At 43.6% G+C, this 19,514-nt stretch overlaps 1 pseudogene; it reads right to left on the bottom strand.

Moving 5' to 3' along the window:
• Positions 1-8,230: 8,230 nt before the first annotated feature.
• Positions 8,231-19,414, bottom strand: LOC138012724 (NFX1-type zinc finger-containing protein 1-like; annotated as a pseudogene).
• Positions 19,415-19,514: the final 100 nt, after the last annotated feature.

The following is a 19,514-nucleotide window of genomic DNA, read 5'->3' as shown; positions in this document are numbered from 1 at the left end:
CCCAAAAGCCGAGCAATGCGAGGGTTACCCTGTGCTGAGGCCGATCCTAAAGACCCCTTCTCCACCAAACTACAAGCGGAAGACCGATCGAGAAATTTGGGAGAGTGGGGTGGTAGACGATCGGACCCGCGTAATTAAGTCTTATTATTATGTAATTATTAACTAGGGGTTTTTTTTGGAGGAAAAAAGCAATGAAAGTAGAATCCAAAGAATATTTACTAATAACAAGTATAAAATCCCGTAGCGTCCAAGTCCCAAGAGACAGCAAGTGTTCTCTAGCGGCTGTAAGGGTAAACAGACAACAAAGTTATTAGTGATTAAACGTCAGGACAAGAAGCTAGATTCTTCGGCACTTGTAAGATTGTTTCCTTTGACGTCAAGATGTAGCTCTTGGTAGGCATCAGATTTCCAACGACCAAGGACTTTAATCAGCCAATCAGGTAGACCAGCGGCACCAGCCGTAGTTGTGGCTCCAATGCGGAAGCTGTGAGAGGCATAGTGGGTGCTGTTCACCCCACAGACGTGTAGGAGGGCTTGTAGATTACTGGTAAGGAAGGAACGGGTGAGATAACGGCCATCGGCAAACTGGAAGAGGGGCTGAGCAGGTCCTTGTGTTGATGTTTGAAGCATGTAGTCTCTCAGGGTGGTGATAGCGCAGACCGTTGAGTTTTATTTAGCAATAATGAGCTTGGCTGATTCCTGGAAGGGGTCAGTTTTGGACTTCTTAATTGTAACGTCCAATGAGAAGGGCCGAAAAATAGTTGGCTGAAACGATATGTCCGACCTTGACATATGGGAGGCAATGTCAAAGTTACCGCTGCAAGTGAATTCAGTGCAGCGAAGGGAACCAAAAAAAGCCCAAGTGAAGGCCGCCCACAGCATGGATGAATCGGGATCAAGGGACTGGCCTGGTTTTAATTTGTCATGAATACTATGTAGGATAGAGATTGTAATGGGAAGGCGGGTTCGCATAGGAGTATCGAGGGACGCCTTAATGCCACGAAGCGTCTTGTAAAGCAGCGGCATAGAGGTGAAATCCAGGGAATAGCCAAACTCAACATGCAAATTTCTAACTGCTGCCAGGTAGACCCTATAAGTACCATGGGAGACGGCAGATGACAGGTGTGTTACAAATGTAACAACGTTGTCTCGCGGGCAGGCAACAAGGGGTACCCCGACGACACTGAACGATAACCAAGGCAAAAACGGATAAAATGACGCTCCCCAGCCGAATAAGATCGACGGGTTGAAGCGGCAATGGACTTAAAAATGAAATTGGCCGCTTGCACGGTTAGACTCTCAGCAGGTAAGCAGGGATGGGATAGGGAGTAGGCGATGCATCTGTTGCGAGGAGGCGGAACCGGGACACCGGTTCCGCGAGAGAGAGAGAGACTATCAGCAATGCTGTTGTCTAGCCCGGGGACATGTTTGGCGGTGAAGGTAAAGTTATATTTTAAGATTTGGAGAGTAGTAAGACGGATAAGGTTCATGACACGAGGGATCCTTGAGAGGGTAATATAGCAACCACAGCCTGAGTGTTGCAATGGAAGCAAATTCTACGGTTTGCCCAAAGGGGGCCCCACACCATGCACGCCAAATGGATAGGAAAAAGCTCCTGCCATGTAATGCTGATGCCCATAGAAGTGTTCAAGAATTGTTCAGGGAGCCATCCACCTTGGGGCCAAAGGTTATTGAAAAATGTCCCATAACCGATGGCACCGGATGCATCGGTGAACAAGTGAATTTGCGGTGAGGGTTCAGAGAAGGGGGGGTGGGGGGGGGGAGAAAAAGGCTTACCCCATTCCAGTGGGAAAGGAAAAGTTGCCACAGGACAACATCCTTCCGAAAGTCGTTGTTGAGAAAAATAACCTGCCCCGAGTGGTTATGGCCCTTGGTCAGTTGAAAAATGCGCTGCAGAAAGGCGCGACCCGGGGAAATGACACGGCAGGCAAACTGCAAGGTCCCAATAAGGGACTGCACGTCCCTTAAATAACAAGAACGTTTGTGTGACCAACTAGAAAACGTGGCCCTTGCTTTGAGAAGCTTATTCCCTGGAAGACGGGCCTGCATGAGTACCGAATCCAGGGTTATTCCCATAAACTCGAGGGTGGTTGAGGGACGGAAAGTTTTCTTGGGAGCTATAGGGATATTTAATTCCTCAAAGAAAGTCAGCACTCGGCAGAAGGCAGTGGCACAGTGGAATGTGGAGGGGGGGAGGAGGGTTGAACGATGAAAAAATCATCCAGAATGTGAATGACAGATCGAATATTAAGGTGGTGTTTTACCAACCATTCCAGGGCGTCAGAAAACTGTTGAAGAGGAATGGGGCGCTACGAAGACCAAAGGGAAGGACTTTGTCAAAATAGTGCCGACCCTTCCAAGACATGCCCAAGAGTTCCCAGTCTTGTGGGTGGACTGGGATAATGCGGAAAGCGGACTGAATGTTGGTCTTTGTCATAAAGGAGCCAGGGCCATGCTTAAGTAATAAGGAGATTGCGTCATTAACTCCTTTATACTGAAGGGTGAATTCTTCGATGGGAATGTTTGCATTTATGCTGTCAGCGGACCCTTTGGGATGGGAGAGGTGGAAGATTGTACGCCACTTATTGGAGTCCTTTCGAGGGACTAGTCCGAGGGGTGAATTTGAAAATTGGGAAAAGGGAAACTTCAAAGGGGTCCGCCACCCTACCAAGTTTTACTTCGTCCAGCAGGTTCTTTTCAATCGCCTGAGGTTGCTGGAAAGCAGAGGGGAGGCTCTTAGCTTGACGGGGAAACCGCGTGCCCTTGTAGCCTACCCGAAAACCAAACCATGACACAGAAAATTAACAAATTGTTTATCCGGGTGAGTCTGAAGAAGAGTGTGAAGGAGGGAAACGTTGACAGGGGCGACTGGTATTTGGCTCTTGACGACTTTATCGGTTTGATGACTTCTTATCACTAAAGCTTCGAGATTTTGCAGGGGATTCGTTGTGACTGGAGGCTGGGTGACGTGAAGTGACGTGACGTGAAGACGTGAAGCTATTAGTCTCTCCCCTCGGGGCTTTTCAGGACTAATTTACAATGTTTCTCGGGGGACTTTAGCCAGAATGCTTATTACACAGTTTACAATTTATTTTAGGAAGTGAAAGATACCCCCGTCCAGATAAGGTCAGACCACAACACCGGGGACTACTTCCCCTATTCTTATCGAATACTGAATGGGTTCTTTAACGTCCCATACTTTTTTATTTTTCAGCAAGTGTTATGAGACGGGACCTCCGGTTTACAGTCCTTATCCGAGAAGACTTGAAAGTCTAACAATTTGCAGATGTAATTACAAAGGTAGCACATCCTCCTCAGTTATTTTAAGACCCTGAGTGTTGGTCCGGCCTGAGTCGAACTCACGACCTCCCACATGGCAGCCCGATGCTCAACCAACTGAGCCACCGGTGCGTGGGTGTTCCCCGTTGCAGGTTTGGCAGCGACGGCTGAAGGGGCAGGGGTCTTGGCTGCATCGGAGGCCTCGGTTGTAGTTGGCCTAAGGGCAGAAAGGGAGCACCCATGAGAGAAATGGTCCCCGCTCCCACAAATGGTACAGCAAGATTTTGCCTGTCCTGTGAATTTCAGCAGGTACAGTTGAATATCCCGTTCCCCCCAATTAATTGAAGGTGTGCAGGACGCTTCCTTCGGAAATCTATATCGTAGGAAAGCCAGGCAAAGCCAGCAAATTTGCGTTGAGCAGACCGCATAATCTCCTGGGGAGATCGTGGTCAACAAGGGAGGAGTTTTCTGGCAGCAGGGAATCAAACTCAACGAACTCACCTCTCAAAATTGCTTGCCTTGTCTTGTGTGGAACGTGCGCTGGGATCGGAGAAGTTGAACATGAGGATGAGGCGTAGAGAAGTTCCCGAAAGTCGACTGAGTGAGGAGACTTGACACAAAGGTAGGGTCAGACAGTTCGAACGGTGGATTGGACGGCCTTCCTCTGGGTCTTAAGGAAGTTTGTGCGGGCTGATTCGTATTGGTTGTGGTTGAACGGGCTCTTGTGGGAGAGGGCTGGCTTTGATCGGAGCGTCTTGTTCCTGGGTGATTTTCCCGCCTTTCAGGTACTTAAAAAGACGCCAGTTGGGATGGAATTCAACCGCTCGAGGAGATGTTCACGGCACCCAGTAATGGGCAAGTTGTTTTGTGCCAATAGAAGGTGGAGCACTTCGTTGGACAAGGTCGAGGAATCCATGGAGAGACGTGTATAACCTCTGAAAAAAGGGCTTACTGCACGCAACGAAGGCAAAAATGAAATGCCTTCAGATTACAGAACATGTGGTACCAAAGAGGCCACCACGTGATAGGGGCGCGGCGCAGAGATTGAAATGTTAATGACCATATCTGATATAAAGATTACAACCTGGGGGAGGGGGGATTCCCATATAAAAAGGACGGGATGCCCGTTGTACCTTTTAGGCGTTAGAAAAGCGGTTTTGGTACCTCTCAGGGTGTTCAGCCTCAAAAGGTCCACAGCAGGAGCTTTAGTGGTACCTTCTAGGTATTGAGCCGAAAGATTATGACAGTGGACATTTGACAATTAACTAATTTTTAATTTTGTCTAATTAAATCTCTTAGGGGTGAAAAAGAGGACATGCCACGCCCACAGGACAAAATCTTGGTACCTCTTGAGGTTCTTTTCAAAATATCCGACGAGCACCCCCGTCCTTTTTATATGGGATTTCCCCCCCCCCCCCTCCCCGGGATTAGAACTGATATTTTTCACAGTCTATTAATGAGGTTAAAAGTTTAATAAAGAAGGTATTAAATATTTGGTGATGGTCTCCTTTGTCGTTGTCCTGATAGCCACCATCTACTGCAGCTCTGGGGTGATAATCAGCCTGGTTTTTTGGGCCCTCAGTTTTCACTCTCATCAGCAGGTCCTTGGTATTAGTATCCAAAGAACAATGCCAGTCTGACTTCACTGTCTTCATTGTGGAAAATCCTCATTCACAAGCAGTATGTTAAATGGACCACCTTCATGATGTTAGAACAGTTGTTCCTTTCACAAACCCCTTTGCTGATTCTCTGCCACATATTAAGTGGTTGTAGATAGACATTCAAAACTACGAGGAACAACAACAGCACACAAGCGCTCACGTATGGCACAGAGCCATGGTGCAATACCATTGGCCGGTGGCTAACAAAAAATGTGTTCTTCTCAGGTCAGCGTGCCCTGTTTTATTTGCCTCAGATGTCGTCCGTACATTCCTTCGTGCGTATTAACAGCTTTCTCCAAATGTTTGCGAGACATGGATGATCCTAACTTGCTAACGTTCGCGAGTGGATATTTTTCTCACTCGCAGATTATCAAAATCACTTGCATTTTGCGAGTTTGCGAGTGTTAACTTTGAGCCCTGTTAATGAAACAAAATGTAAACAATGATATCATTAAAGATTTCCTTACACTCAAGGCACACAGGCATTGATCCTTGCCAGTGTCCATTGCTGTGAGGACCCTGGTCTCATCCTGTCAAAAGATACTGAAACTCATTGGAAATAGCATTTGTGTATATTAAGATATTCTTGGAGGGGTATGCCCTTACCTCCTTAAAGGTGCTTGATTTCTTGGAGAACGATTTTTTTTAAGAGACGCCCCTGACATGCCTGGTAGCAATCTTCATTTGTCAGCATTGGTCTTTTGGTGATGGAGATCATGATCAGAAAGTGTTTTTTTTCTTGCAGGCCATTCTAGGTTGTTTGCTGAGACTTTATCTATGAATTGGTGGTTGGGCACATCTCTGATCCTTACTGGCTGGACTCTTGTTCATTATAACAGTGAACCCTTAACTGAGGAGCACCTTCACTTGAAGACTGAGTGACCAGTACAACATGTTTTAAAACAGAAAAGGTAAATAACAAAGGCAACACTGGGTGGTCAAAGTGTAGTGACCAGGGCCGGGTTGTTTAAAAGCCGATTAACGCTAACCCCAGATTAAAAATTAACCAAGGAGTTTATTTCTCTACTCCCAAGTGCTGTTCAACGCTGATATTCGGCAAAACTTTATAATAGAAGAAGTCAAACTTGAAAAGCAAAAATAAGCAAACGAATCTTTCACCAAAAAGTTGAAAACATGAAACAAAATTTTACGCTTATCTTGGATCAAGTTAATCGGGTTTTGAACAACCGGGCCCAGGCCTTGGTTGTTCAAAAGGTGGATAACGCTATCCACCGGATAAATCACTATTCAGCGGATAAGCACTAGCAAAACCAATTGAGTTATCCAGTGGATAGTACTATACACCCTTCAAGTTTGCTTTTCATCTTACATGGTACCTATAGTTATTAAAGGTATCTAACATACATTTTTTGGCATTTCTCCTTAATTGTTGACAAAGCATTAAACCAACATTCTGAGAATGGTGCAGTGCTTTCCTTAGTTATTAGATACTCATTCCATTCTAACAAGAATCCTGCTCTATGGCTGAATAACTCATTTACTAACCCACTCGCTATTTAGTTGTATAATTTTACTAGCAAAAAAAGCTATCATTCTGGACTTAACCGTAAAATCACTCAATAATTGGTATGAAACAGAAGCAAATGTGCTTGCGGCTTTCTTTTGATACACTTTAAGAATTCTCATCTTTTAGTAAAATAGTCAACGACAAATAAATCCAACTCATAGCCTTTCTGAGTAATATTTAGGTTCAATTTCATGTATTCGAACGCAATAGGCTTATTCATAGAATAACAATCACAATAACCACAACAATGGTAATAGTAATGATAATGTAAGTTAAGTTTTGATATTACCGCAGTTATGAACGCTACTTTAGCAGTAACGAAAGGAATGCCTGAAAAATTCAGGCTTGCGCTTGATATGTATGTCTTAAATACATTGTTCCTTCAATAATGGCAATCATGATGACGATGATGATAGATAGGTAGATGGAACCTTTATTTACCCGCGGAATTCTAATCAGGATGCTAAATACAATATAATAATAAATATATAAATAAATAAAATCTAAAACTATTGACTACAAGCTATTGATAGTACTAATCATCTAAGACAGCAATGTAAAAACTGCTTTCCATGTGAACCGTGCTATATAAATCAGTAACTAACTAATTAATTCATTAATTAATTAATTTAAAATTAACTTAACGTTTTATAACAAGCAGCCCTAAATTTCCTTAGAGAATTATCTTGCCGAAGCCAGACTTGTAGACTATTCCAAAGTTACGCATCTCTGTAGCTGAAACTAATTTTTAAATAGTTTGTGTGGGGCTTTGGAATAGCCAGCTTGCCTATGGTGTCTCTCGGGACAAAACGTTTTATTCCCAAAGGGTTTGAATTGGGTACAGCATTGAGTTAGCCGATTAGGTCTATGTGGTGGTTTCTCTAGACCTCAAGAAAGCATATGACACCGTAGATTTGACGATCCTGCTGTTAAAACTTGGCACATACATGTATGGCATTGGGAACGCCGCATGTAATTGGTTTGGATCTTATTTAAGTGATCGAAACAAGAAATGTTACGTAAATGGCCATCTTTCTTATAACCGTGTACTACTCTGTGGTATTCCACAGGGGCCCGTACTGGGCCCTCTGTTGTTTCTCATTTACATAAATGATTTACCAAATTGCCTTGTGTATTCCCGTCCTCGTATGTTTGCTGACGATACTCACTTAACGTTTGCGAGTTCAAACGTAGATAACATAGACTTTTATCTAAATCAAGACCTTGCAAGCGTAAGTAAATGGCTGATTGCCAACAAACTCACTCTAAATCAAACTAAGACTGCCAATTGCCTCAAGACAGCGACTGCTGTCTTTACAAACGGCTCCATACCACAAATCATTAAATGGCCTTGCCTTACATGGGAGCACTGTTTTCTGACCGTGAAGTACAATACGCAAAGAATCTTAATCTCGGGAGATTTAAATTGGATACAACATTGAGCTAGCTGATGAGGTCTGTTCACATAGCCACGATCAATATTTCAGGCTCAATTATTGGTGGCCTCCAGATGAGCAGAAGCTGTGGAGTGAAAATTTCCGAAACTGGATTCTTCACTCCACAGCTACTGCTCTTTTGGATGATGATGAAATGAGGGTTGGAAAGGTCATCGCAGTTAGTTGAGCAGTAAAAAATCCAGACTTTGACAAGACGGAGCCTCAATCTAGCCTGGATTGAGACTGGAAGTTTTCGGCCAGGCTTGAATGGTAAGGGACCTGGATCGAGACTGGATTTTCCGGCTTCCTTTGCAACTGCTTACCAGATGCTCAACAACTCTCATTTTATTCTATTCAGCAGTTCAAATATGTGAAACTTCATATCATGATTCTACAAACCAAGATCTCTTGTACAAACGTAACAATAATCGTAGAAATGATAACGTTATAAAAGTCTCAGTCTTGTGTAGCTAAGCCCAAATGCTCTTCTAATTGAGAAGACAGTAAATAAAATCATAGCAATGGAGATCAAATGAAATAACATGAAAAGTAAATGTTTTTGGTGAGAGGGAATAACCAGAGTACCCGAAGGAAAAAAGAAAACCAAACCCAGATGTCAGGTTGAGTCCAGGCCACAATGGTGGAAAGCGAGTGCTGTCACCACTGCGCTAACCCTTCTCAATAGACCTAATCGGTTAACTCAATGTTGTACCCAATTCAAATCACCCGGATATAAAATTCTTTGTGTATTCTATTTGAATGATAATGTAGCATTCATATTTAAATGATATGGAAATACCTGGAACAAAGCGTTTTATTCCCAGAGGGTTTGAATTAGGTACAACATTGAGTTAGCCGATCTGGTCTATTACCATGGGCTTGAATTATTACATGTACATACAAAGAACTGAGTTAACGGAAATGGCGTTGCTAGAATATAGAATTGTTCTTCAGAGGGAGGTGGTCGTTGTGTTTGAATAGGGAGCTTAAAGGCCGAGACAAGCCAGGCGAAAAGTTGCAGCAACGGGTCTCTGCGACAAGTCTCTCCGTGTGTCCTACTTGCAAAACAAGACGTTGCGACAGGACGCCTGTTCGGTGCACACGCAGTGATCTCGTATGAGGGGGAATGTGAACTAGTTTTCTAATTCAATATGGCTGACCATATGACGCTCTCTCATTGGTTCATTTATATTTTGTCGCAGCGACTTGTTTCCGGATGTGTACACACGGTGCGACAATGCTGATTTCGCTAATTTTGTGGCTGCGATCAGTTGCACGACAAAATTCTGCCGCAGCGACAATGATTTCCACAAGATTAACCGTGTCACACGAGGATAATTGTTGCGGCGACTTGTTCCCGCGACGTGTTCCAGCGACTTGTCACCTGGAGTGTCCCGGCCTTAAGCAAGCAACGTTTTCGAGACGCGGACGGCAACCGGAATTGAACATTTCGCATGCAGGGGAAGTGTCCCCCAGATTTTTTAAACTAATCATGTGTAATAGAGAAAACTTAGCAATATAAATGTGGTCGAGCAAAGACAGGTTAAAAGGGAAGACAGCTCACTTCCGGTTGCCGTCTGCGTCTAAGAAATCAAGGTTCTTTAAAAGTGACGAAGTAAGTGAGATTGACAGACTGATCTCGAGGGTTTTACTTTTGCAATTTAAGACCAATTAAAAACACAAGACCTCATTTTGCGTACATGCGCATATGCTGTTCTTACAAATGTTTAAGGATACTGCTTGCAATGATACACCCCTAGTGACCTCCTGAACATTGCTCCAGGGGAAGAAGATCTGGGTAAGTGCTATGAGCCTTCGACTTCTACAGATAACAGGAGCACCTCACATAGACCAGAAACATGTTGGGGCTTTAGGGAATAAACCTTGCTCAAGGTAAAGTGGGATTACAGCAAGGATCCACACGTTTCATCCAACCTGATTACATCCCTGCCCTTGCTTACTCTTTAATAAACAAGCAGGAGTGGTTTAAAGCTCACGCACGTGACGTTTTATCGGTACTTTGATAGGACGTTAGGCTCATAAATTAACAACAAGTTTTTTAATCACTCCCGCACATTGGTAGGACGGTACATGCAGAAGAAATATCTAATTGAGACTATGCGAATATATTGGCATGAAACAATCTACTTTCGTTATGGGTGATACTTAATCAATTTCGGTTATAAAAGAGCTTGTTTTGAATGACTCCGCATTAAACCTGTCTGTAACTAAGTCTTGTCAAACTGTGAATAAGAATTGCTTTTAAAGAAGGACTTGCTATTTCACTCATTTCAAACAATATGTGTTCTTCCTGTTCTGTTCCGTCATCCTCTTATTCAAGGTGTGTTTTGATGCAAAGTCTGCTTACTAAATTACTGTTACTTACATTTCTAGAAAAGCAATTAACAACAATCTACAGCAGTAAATTCCGTTTCCTCGTTAGCAAGCGGAAGAGACGTGCTGGCAGAGGACACGCGTATGGGAATTGCGGTTAAAACAGACAAAAATTTGGAACTGACAAAAGTGTCATGCTCACTATGAAAAGGGGTCACGCTTAGTTTGGAAGTGGCGTATTCATATGAAACAAATTAAAATGAAGGAAAGAGAAAGGGAGGGACTGTAGCAGCTAAATAGGAAGCCAGCGAAAGAAACGAGATTATTAGAATGTATACAAAATTTGGTTTTATCAACGGAGTTGATAATGTAAAATGTACTTGTACATTTTGATATGTGCACTGCTTGGGTCTGACAATGCGTGGGATCACCAAATGTTTGCAAATACTGAGTACTCTTTTAGCAATCCGAAAGGTCACGAAAGTGAATTTTAACATGTTGTGTGCCTTTATCATGACAAAACAACTTTTGGCACTGCATCAAGTAATGCCTGTAATGAAATGGCGAGATTGCTTGATTGGAAGTAAAATGAACCGCTATAATATGCCAGGAAGGTAAAGGGTAGCTTGGTCGCTGTTCGTTTTGTTGTTCCCATGTTTCTCTTTTTGCATGTGCTCCACTCTGGGGATTTCTCTCGCTATTTTTATCTGAACCCTTAAGTTTGTTCAAGACTCGTAAGATGAGCTATGCTGTACGGTCAGTGGAAGAGCATGCCATGAATTCCAGAGTGTAAGATAATGCCAATTTGTAACGCCTGAATTTTGATTCCTTTTAGTAGAGTTGTTTGTTACCGATAAGCGGTTGATTCGGCCTCGGGTATCTGCTTTCAATTCTTCCATTCTTACTGGATGCGCGATCTTAGTATTTTTTTCAATTTCGTTGTACCCAAGTCAATGCGATCAATGCCAATCAATCAATACTCCAGGTGGTTGATTTTTCCCTGATTTAAAGACCGCAGACCGATTTTGCATCCTTTAGCAATTCAACCCTTCCCATTTCTGATTCACTGGAACACGCCTTAGTCGCCGCCCTCCTCGTCAAGGCACTGCACACACCTCTTCCGTAATTCGTTCACTTCCTCCCCATCACGGAAAATCGATCTGGTGAAATACACTTCGTGATGTTGGCACAGTTTCCAAAAGTCTTTTCCAGTGCCTGGAAAGTTCTCAAAGTCAGCGGGTTTTCTTAATGGGAGTGACGCAAGGCCAATTTCGCTTCGCGAAAGAGCGACGATTCTTTCTAGCCGCTCAACTGTCAAAGTATCATCATTTTCTCTAAGGAACAAGATAAACTCATTGGTTGCCTTTTTCAAACGCATTTCGAAATTCCTCGAGAATGCACTTTGGCGCCTCGTTGCGTCACTATGGATTTCCAAAAGTAAAGCAAAAAGAGCACACTTTCTTGTGCGCTCATGCACTTGACTAAGAGTTTTCAAATCTGGCTGGTGACGTACAAGGTAGGGTGTGATGTTTTCCAGGACGCGTGCGATTCGGTCCAAGACGGTATTCATATCTGGGTGTAGATTCAGGCTTGCTTGAACGATAACTCGTTTCAAACTGCTTTGCGCTTTCTCGATTTCATGAACGATAATTAAATGATTGTTTAGAGTGAATGCTGTGAGAATGTCGCGGGGTCGTACTTTATCCAAAGCCATTGACTCGGGGAGTGGGAGCTTTTGAATCTTCGAAACGATGGCTGGAGGAGGCTTGCGAAGTTGATGAAGAAGATTCCGTGCTAACGTTGCTTTTTCAATTCCAAGCTTGCAAATTTCATTCTTCACATTTTTTACGTTCTTTAGCGTCCTCTTGACTTGGTTTCCGTAACGATAGCTAAATGTGATCGCGGTTGAGCACTTAGGACAACGAAAGAGTTGCACATTTCTGCCCATGTCTTTGTCCATCCACGAGTCCATTTCTTCCACGGTTAGAATGTGGCCACAGTCGAAAAGTTGAACATATCTTGTAGTCTCTGTTAAAGTGCTTTTCCCATTACCTACCATAGAAGAAATCTTTTTATCATCGCAAGTAGCACAAAAAGTGGGGCAGTTTTCTCCGCACAATCCAATGCACGGGTGGCCGCAGGGTAGCTTCTTAGTGCAGGGCTCATCACATCGAGGGCGGTCGCATTCCTCTTCACACAGATTACGGCATTGGTAATGAGGACAACTCCATTTACACGGTCTGTCGCATGTACGGCATGATTCTGAACAGCTTTTAGAGCACTTAGTGTGAGGGCAACGTCTACCACATTTTCTGTCGCATGGTGGACATGGAACTCTGCAGTCGGCTTTACAACGGTGCGAACAAACAAGAATTCGATTGCATGGACGTTGGCATATTTCATGAGAGCCTCTGTCGCGGCACTCTATACACTTCCCAGGACATCGGTGACCACACGGTAGTTTTGTTAGACAGAAGTTAGTGCATCGTACATTATCAGGTGAATAACTGCAGGGCATCTTAACCTTGTGATTACAAGAGAGGCTCTTCTCAACAATGACCTTACAGGGATATTTGGAACAGGGTTCCCCACAAATACCCCTGCACTTGTGATTGCATTTTTGGGGACGTCGACAAGCTGCTTTGCAGGTAGCTGTTTTGAATTCGATGCACTTAACTTTCTCCTCGTGACCACAATCGTAGGTTTTCTGTACTCTTTGGAAACACTTCTCGTTTTCACATGGTTGACTGCAACGGCCCGGGCATGGGTGACCGCAATCTAGATTTCGTTTACAGCGCTCTTGGCATTTCACGGTTTTCGGATCGCGGCTACAAGCCATTTCTTGAGAATGATTCCCTAGACAACGAAGATTCTTCTTGACCATCAATTGACAACTGAACTGGCTGCAATCCTCAGAACACATACCGGGACACGGGTGACCGCAATCTAGTTTTCGTTTACAGCGCTCTTGGCATTTCACGGTTTTTGGATCGCGACTACAAGCTAATTCTTGGGAATGATTTCCTGGGCAGTTAATATTCTTTTTCACCATCAATTGACAACTGAACTGGCTGCAATCCTGAGAGCATTTACCGGGACACGGATGGCCGCAATCTAGATTTCTTTCACAGCTCTCTTGGCATTTCACGGTTTTCGGATCGCGACTACAAGGCAATTTTCGGGAATGATTCCCTGGGCAGCAAAGATTCTTTTCGACCATCACTTTACAACTGAACTGCCTGCAGTCTTCAGAGCATTTACCGGGACACGGGTGACCACAATCTAGATTTCGTTTACAGCGGTCTTGGCATTTCACGGTTTTTGGATCGCAACCACAAGCTAATTCTTGGGAATGATTCCCTGGGCAGTTAAGATCCTTTTTCACCATTACTTGACAACTGAACTGGCTGCAATCCTCAGAGCATTTACCAGGACATGGATGACTGCACTTGAGCTGTTTCCTGCATTTCTGTAAACAAGTTAACTGAGAAACACAGACATCGTCGCATTTGTTAGTGCATTGGTGTCCACAAGGAAGATACCGTTCACATGGGGCGTCGCACCTTACTTTGTCCACATCAATCGAACAATGCACCATTTTTTCATGGCCACAAGGTAATTTACGTGCCACTATTGTTTCACAAGCCATACTTTGACGCTTATCCTTCGCTAAGCTGCACAATACGTTTTTGTCATGTCCACAAGACAGCTTGACTCGAACCCTCTGATTACAACGATGGTCCTCTGGTTTTACATGACATGGAAGAGTTGCTCCGTGCCCACATGCCAGTTTGACTTGAACTGTTTTGTTACAAATGACTTCTTCAGGATTTTCGTAACATGCTAAAGTTCCCAGATGATCACATGGCAAGGTACTTGTTACGAGAACCTTGCATGGATTAGTCTCACAATTTCTGCTGCAGATTTCTTTACAAGGGTGCCCACAGGCTCTTAGCCTATCGCATGGCTGATCGCATTTCAATGAAGATGGGTTGATGTGACATGGCTTTTGAATGATATGTCCACATGAAGGAATCGTCATGTCCACCTCTATTGTACAATCATCACAAGGTGAACCAATGTGGCAGGTTTTTTGGCACGAATGACCCCGCCCACATTTTCTGCTACACTTTTGCTTACACTGAACCTCGAAGCACAATTGGCCACAAACCGAGGGGCACTGGTGACCACATTCCAGTTTTCTTGAACAAGGAGCGTAACAAAATGCATCTTTTGACTGTTGGTAACAAGACAGACTTTGCTGGTGACCGCACGGAAGATCCCTCAAAACCTCAACCTTACATGTCCTTACTGTGCAGTCCTCATGACAAAATCCTGTACAATCGTGACCACAGTCCAATTTTCGCTTGCACTTCTCACCACACTGAATTGGATCCTCTTTTTTTCGACACATGATTCTTTTCGTATGCTCACATTGCAAGGTAATGTTAATTTCGGCCGCACACTGACAATTTTCTCTGCATTTCTTTGAACATGGATGTCCACAATCAAGAACTTTTTCACAGTTTTCGTTGCACTTACTGTACACCGTCGAATCGATAAAGCACGGTAGCCTTGCTATGTGTCCACAGGAAAGGGATTTATTGCAAATAACTTGACACTTCAATGTGCACTTCTGCCCACATTCTTCAACACACGAATGCCCACAGGACAGCTTTTTTTCGCATTTCATCTGACAGGAAAACTTTTCGGGTTCAACACTGCATGCTATTTGTTGTTCATGACCACACTTGGGGACTACTTTCGTCATTTTGTGGCGACACGGGTCACAAGGTATGGGATGGTGACACGTGCGAGGGCATGTGTGTTCATTAGGACATCTACCAGGACATGGTTTATTGCAATTACCCCACGCGTGGCTCGATACGTGACACGGCTTGTTGCAAGCATGACCGCATGAAAGACGGTCACCACAGGGCATATTGCATCCTCCTAATGGATTAAAGTCACTTGCTTTTCTTACAACAGTGACGTTGTTGTGTTTCGTGCAAAGAAGCTGTAGACTTTCAGCGATGCCATTTTTTGCTTCCAAATCATTGCAAACCTTTTTCCACAAATCAGACTTGCTTTTCAGTAAGCTGAAGTTTCCAATGCAGTAGAACCCTTTGCGAGCACGTGAGAGTGCAACGCAGACTCTGTTGGATTCAGCGAGGAAACCGATGCGACCCGCTGTGTTACTTCTCACCAGTGAGAGAAGAATGATATCGTTTTCTTCACCTTGAAAGTTGTCAACTGCACATACCTTCAGTTCCTTAAAAGCTGACCGTGGCAATTGATCTTGGAGAAGTAGCAACTGACCAATGTACATTGTTAGAACTGTGATCTGTGTTTTCTTGTATCCTTGTAGTAGAAGATATTTGCAAAGTGCTACTATAAACTGTGCTTCATGATCGTTAGCATAGCTTTGTAAACCGCTAACCATCCTCTCGGGTTGCTTGTGGTCAATGAAAAACAAATTGCGGCACATGCCAGATATGTCTTCAAAATCGTTCACCGATGCGTGGTCAACAATTTCGTGGTCATAGATTCTTTTTGTCAGTGCAGCTATTTCAGGGCGCATTCTGTGTTGTACGGATAGACGTTTGCAATCCATGTTGTTCATTACCATCCGCTCAAACAAAGAGACCTCCAAGTTGTACCTTTGCGCTAACTCGTAGACTGCAGCTTTCGGGCGTAGTTGTTTGTGGTCACCAATAAGAATGGTGTGCTCCGTATTTGGTGTAAGAGAAGTAAGAATATGGGCTTCCATCACCTCAGCAGCTTCTTCAATAACAACAATTTTTGGCGCCACGTTTTTGAGCACCGAAAGATATTTAGCTGCAGACGTCGTTGTCATTCCAACTACGGTAGCCTGACGTATGACTTCCTCCGCTTGCTCAAATGAAACTGCTTCTAATTCTGTACAAAGTTGTTTATATTCCTTTTCACTTGTCCGAACTTCTATTATGCAATGTTCACGGTAGTTCTCAACCCAGCAGAGATACAATTGCAGTCTTTGTCGTCGTTGTAAAACCCAGATATCGTGGACACGCATCACCTCTGCAGTGGTCATCGGTGTTTCCTTTCAAGATCACTTTTCACTGTAGAAATGTCAGCAGTAATCATTTTCTTTCCTTTTGGTGAATTTGGGCAGTCCCTGTATTCCTCGTTCCCTTGTTCTAGGAAAGCAAAAGCTCTCCCACCGAAGTCCGATTTTCCTTTCTTTTTGTGACTCTTGACGACTGTCCACCCCTCATCTTCGTCTTCCTTCGTTGCTGATTGGTCTTGACCTTGAAAAAAGAATTCACCGTTGTCCTCTGAAATTGACTGCCAGAAATGCCCCTCAGTTTGACTGAAGCTTCGATGATATTGTGAAGAACCAGTAACTCTTTCTATTGCAGGGTCATTCAGGTCTGTTGCAAGGTTTGCGGTTTTGTTGTTATCACCAACATCCATTGATGCCTCAGCCAAAATGACATCTTCAATATCTTCATCTGAACTGTTTTCTGGTAGGACTGACCTATCTGCCATTGGTTCATTCTCGTCTTCTCCTTCGCCTTGCGTACTCTGCGTACTCTGATTCCAGGAATTCACCAAAGGATTGTCGCAGAGCCACAGCCTAAAAGTGTTGTCTGGTCTTTGGCTCTTGTTTGCCACGTAATTGGGAAATATTGCATTAGAAAGCTGGTCTGCGTGTGCAAAATTCATCATTTCCTCTAGATCATCAAATTCCAAGAGTCGCAGTTCCAACTTTGCCTTTGCAAGATTTTGCTTCCACTTTTCAATCTCGTTGACATGTTCTTTCATCCGGGTGCGGACGTCACGGTATTTGTTTTTTAGCCTATTACTTCTGTCGGTGAAATTTTTTAAATTGCAGTCCTCTAATTCGACGCTTTTGCTCCGTGTTCCCACGCGAATTATTTCTCGTTTGGGAAGGAATTCCAGCAGCTTTTCCAGAAACTGATCCAGTGCGTGGTTTGTGTAACATACCATCAGCATTGGTGAGTTGTGCTGAGGATCCCATGCATTACGGTTTTCAAGTAAACATCTTACAATTTTAGTCCCAACGAACGTTTTACCAGTCCCTGGAGGACCCTGGATGACAGAGAATTCAGTTGTAACTGCTGTTTTCAGAGCTTCTAATTGAGAAGTGTTTAGGGGAAGTGCCTTTCCTGGAGCCAGGCTTCAGGTTGCAAAACAGGTACTGCAGTGGCCTTCCATTCATCTGAGACATCGAGGGCCTTGCTGAGATCATAATAAACCGGCTTCTGGGAGTCATTACGTCTTAAGTATTTTGGTGGATCGATTTCTTCACTGCACTCGACCAGGTATTTTTTAAAAGGCAAGGTTAGTCCATTCAGTTCCGTCAAACCTTTAAGAACATGACGGTAGGCTTCAAATAGGCAGGTGACTCGACCATTTGGTAATTGCACTTCCGGCTCTCAATGTCCCAAACATCTTGGTCTCCGATAAATTGAATTCCAATTCTGCCCTCTTTCAGTTGCTCTTCATCTCGTTCTACAACCGTTGCGAAAAGCATCGTCTTGAAGTTTGTCTTGTGAAGACAAAGAAAGGTGCCGTATATGAGTCGTGAATGACCCCATCTGCTGGTGTTGAATCCAGAAACATCAATTTGTACTTGATGTATTATACCGTTCTTCTCAAATTGCTTACGGAGATTGTAACACTAGGGAAGATTTCATACCAAGCTGATTTCGTTGTTGTCTTGGTTGTTTAGGACCAGTGTCGTGAATACCCTCCCTCAATGGCTCAAGGAGTCTTCTCGAAGCAATCGAAACTGGACACGAGGTAATGCTCCGCAGTCTCGTATCGCCCCTTTATAATATTTTGGCAGGAAAGGTCTTTCTCGACTCGTGATTCTTTGTTTGTTGGACAAATCGGTATATCTCTAAATCGTCTGTTGGCTTTTGTCTTGCTCTGTTGTGTAACGTTTCGAGCCTTTGCCTTTCGGATGATGCCATCTCTGGCTTGCTTAAAAGCATCCAACGCCTTTTCCAGGTTTTCTTTTCTTCTTAAACCCGAACGATCCAAGGCCCTTTTCAGGTCATAGGAATGTCAGCATATGAGCTAGGCAAATGCGTCAAATAAGTCGAGAAGAACGTAATGAGACATTCAAAAAACTCTTGCCTAAAATCTTGGTCTTGTGTGGTTGTTGATACTTGAAACAATCAAGTAAATGGGGAATTTTCAATCTCAAGAATGACGAGTCTTTAAATGAAGCAATAATCAGGTTCTTTTTCTCACTTTGCGGAGCCCTTGCATGCTACGGCCAAGGTGCAAATTAAATCGAAGATGAACTCATCACTGTTGTGTGCTGCTGCTTTTCAGATCTTATAAGGAACTTCAATTGAGATATCTCTTCATTTCAGCTTATGGACAACTTCGATAGCCTCCTCTTTTTTTAAGGATTTGAGGTCCAAAGAGGGACTTTTTCCCTGGAACGATCTACTAGACGTTGGCCTCGTGTTTTGTGTCGATAAATACACTGAACCAGCTCTTCCCTTCGCATTGTTCTTGGTTCCTCTTAGCTGTGACAAAAATCAAATGCATTTCCAGCAAGAATTACGTCATAAGTATATTTGATCATTCGGGAAGGAAGCAAGCAATTTAAGAATGATAGCTAATGGTATTTTACAGCGTTGTGCCCACTGCCAAATTGCTTACATTGCTTTTTAAAGACTGTCCGGGGAAACACCAAGGTATTTACATCCCCTATTTTTATTTATCGGTGTATTCATTATTAACTCTATCGGTTTTATCCTCCAAACTATCGTCCTTATCCAAGTAGATTAGAATGTACATCTATCTGTAGATATATTCCGCAGAATGACAGCCCTTTGTTCTCAGTGTTTTGAAAGATCCTGTTTTTGGTTCGGCCTTCAGTGAAACCCGCCCCCCCCCCCTCCCCAGAGATTTGAAAAGCGACGCGAAAAACGCATAGCTAGGTTGCGTCTCATTTTTTAACAGCGAAATTAGGGTTTTAGTATTACTCGCGGAAATGCGATGATGCGGTTTTTCGTGTCCTCACCTACCGGTTTGCGTCTGCCACCCGATGATGTTTCGTGGTATCTCTCACGTTCTACTGAAGCTCCACGCGCCCCGCCTTTTTCGGCTTGTTTTGTGGTTCCTGCCATAAAAGGAATTAATTAAGTTTCCTATGTCTTTATTCCTGAGAAGTGTAGCAAAGCAGCACTCTGCTTTCATCGATTTTCTACAAGCACCAGACCTGCGAAA

Source organism: Montipora foliosa, chromosome 1, assembly GCF_036669935.1.
Source record: "Montipora foliosa isolate CH-2021 chromosome 1, ASM3666993v2, whole genome shotgun sequence".
In the NCBI taxonomy this organism is placed as follows: domain Eukaryota; kingdom Metazoa; phylum Cnidaria; class Anthozoa; order Scleractinia; family Acroporidae; genus Montipora; species Montipora foliosa.
Note: the sequence above shows the minus strand (reverse complement) of the source record. Positions and strands in the feature narration are given on the sequence as shown.